We start from the raw sequence: 2254 nt of genomic DNA, 5'->3' as shown, positions 1-2254 counted from the left end.
CGTCCTGCCTGCGACTCGGAGGCTGCGCTGCCTTCTGCACGCACGTGCGTCATGGGGTGGGCGGCGGGGCACTTCTCCCCCCAGGGATGGGGGTCTCAGGCCAGGAAGGGCTGGAAGAGGACGCGGGCTCTGGGTGGACCCCGAGGCCATGGGGGCTCCTAGCGCTTGTCCCCCGCCCAGAGCAGCGTGTGTACCCGGAGATAGATGTGGGTGGGCTCCCGGGAAGCGCTGGGGAATGCGCACAGAAAACCTGGGCCCAGGCACCGCTGAGCGTGTTTGTGAGTCCAGGGTGTGTGATGCAGGGAGCTTGGGGGGATCTTGGGCGTCTGACACGGGTCAGGCAGCACCCGCAGGACGCCCTCCAGGCCCCCTCCTCCGACAGGCAGCAGGCTCACCTGTCTAACCTTGTGATACATGCAAGCAAGCTCTCCCTCCCGTCTGGTTTCGGGTGTCTGGGGCCGTTGTGGCGGCCTCTGATGCTACTGGGTGAGGCCCGGCCTTCCGCCGGGTGGGCGTTTGCTGGTTTGTGCCCGGATGTGGATCCAGGCGGTTGCCAGCACCCCTGTGATGCGCTGTTTGTGGAGACAAACCCTCGTCCCAAATCCCGTGGGCAGATTCCAGGCTTGTGTCATTTTAGGAGACGTCACCTGAGAGGTGCCAGGTGCGGCCCTGCGGGCCTCAGGGGGTCCAGCGGGCCGTGTTGGGAGCCCGGAAGGGCAGGGCTGCAGCTTGTGGCCCGGCAGCCCGGTGGGACCACACAGGCCCGTCTCTGGGACCAGGTCCAGCAGACCGGGCTCTGGGCACCTCATGTGTCAGCTGCCCGGCTGGCACGTCCTCTGGGGGAATTGGGGGGCACCCGTCCAGTCTCCCCATGTGGGGCCGTCTGTCTCCTTTGTCGTCTGAGGGGATGAGCCCATGTTCTGGGGACAAGCCTCTGGGCAGTCATGGATGCTGTCTCAGCCTAGCCTGCCTTTGCCGTTGCAAGCGGAGTCTCCGTGAACAGATGTTTTTCATTTTGACGGACCCAGCTTCTCTGCCGTTTTGGGCTGAAACCATGTTGTGCCTGCACCGCCCGCCTGCTGGCTGCCTGACCCCAGTGCTGTCGGGATGTTTGTTATTCGAGCTGCCACGTTCAGGCGGGGCTGGTTTATCTTAATTAGTTAATTAGGCTGCCCCAGATCTTAGTTCCAGCGTGGGGAACGTGGGTCCCTAACCAGGGACTGAACCCCGGCCAGTGCCTTGGGAGCTTGGCATCCTGGCCCCTGGGCCGCAGGGAAGTCGCCGGCGTCTGTTCTGAGCCCGTCTTTGTGCTGGCGCCTTGCTGTGCTCCGTCTCTGCTCCAGGCTGGGCTCCTCCAGGCCGGTCTTCAGACTCACTCGTCTGCTCTTTCCCACCTTTAGTTCTAAGCGCGTCTAACCAGGCCTTAAGTTCGCTGGCCTGTTTTTCAGGTGTAGAAGTTGGTTTTTCTCGCAGGTTCCCGGTCTCTGGTTAAGTCCCTCCGCTTTGCCTCTGTTTTGTTAGCAGTGTTATCTTGACTGATTTTAAAAATTCCAGAAACTTGGCGCCTCCCCAGCCCCAGGGCAGGTTTCTCATCTGTCTGTCCTGTGAGAGGTTTTGGTCACACCTGGGCCTGTTTTTCCACAGAGCGCCAGACTTTGTGATTAGGAACTTTAACGTGTGGGTTTGTGAGTTCTCCAGGGTGGGTGGTGTTTCCCTGACAGCGGAGCTGTGACCTGAGTCCTGCAAGGGTTCGTTGTGGACAGCGTGGCGTCTGGCCTGCCTCACTTCCCCTTCCCCGGTGTCCACTGCGAGGGGCCCCCAGGCCCAGCCCCCTGGCTGCTAGGACACGTGCTCGGCTCAGCGTGGCTCCTGGGGTGCCTGAGTGAGGGTCCTTGCTCTGCAAGCCCCCCGGGGGTGCCGTCAGTCCTTGCCCCTTCAGTTCAGTTCAGTCACTCAGTCGTGTCCGACTCTTTGCGACCCCACGGACGGCAGCACGCCAGGCCTCCCTGTTCATCACCAACTCCGGAGTTCACCCAAACTCGTCCTTGCTGCTTCGTGGCCCAGAACCCCATAGTCTTTCTGCTCAGTGGATCCCGGCCTTGGGGAGAGGTCAGGGGAAGGCACGATGCACCCCAAAAACCAAGACCCCAGCCCGTCTGTGTCTGCACCTCCCCGGCACCCCCAGCGGCCCGGCATTTTCTGCCCGGTCACAGTGGCCGTGGCCAGCCCCCCAGGCTCTGACCCCCATCCTGAG

General features: G+C 62.5%; 1 protein-coding gene across 1 annotated transcript in view; it reads left to right on the top strand.

Moving 5' to 3' along the window:
• Window positions 1-2254, top strand: part of TERT (telomerase reverse transcriptase) — a 17458-nt gene that overhangs the window by 8591 nt on the left and 6613 nt on the right. The gene's annotated exons all lie outside the window — the stretch shown is intronic.

Source organism: Bison bison, unplaced genomic scaffold (genome assembly GCF_000754665.1).
Source record: "Bison bison bison isolate TAMUID 2011002044 unplaced genomic scaffold, Bison_UMD1.0 scf7180017864377, whole genome shotgun sequence".
Classification (NCBI taxonomy): Eukaryota; Metazoa; Chordata; class Mammalia; order Artiodactyla; family Bovidae; genus Bison; species Bison bison.
Note: the sequence above shows the minus strand (reverse complement) of the source record. Positions and strands in the feature narration are given on the sequence as shown.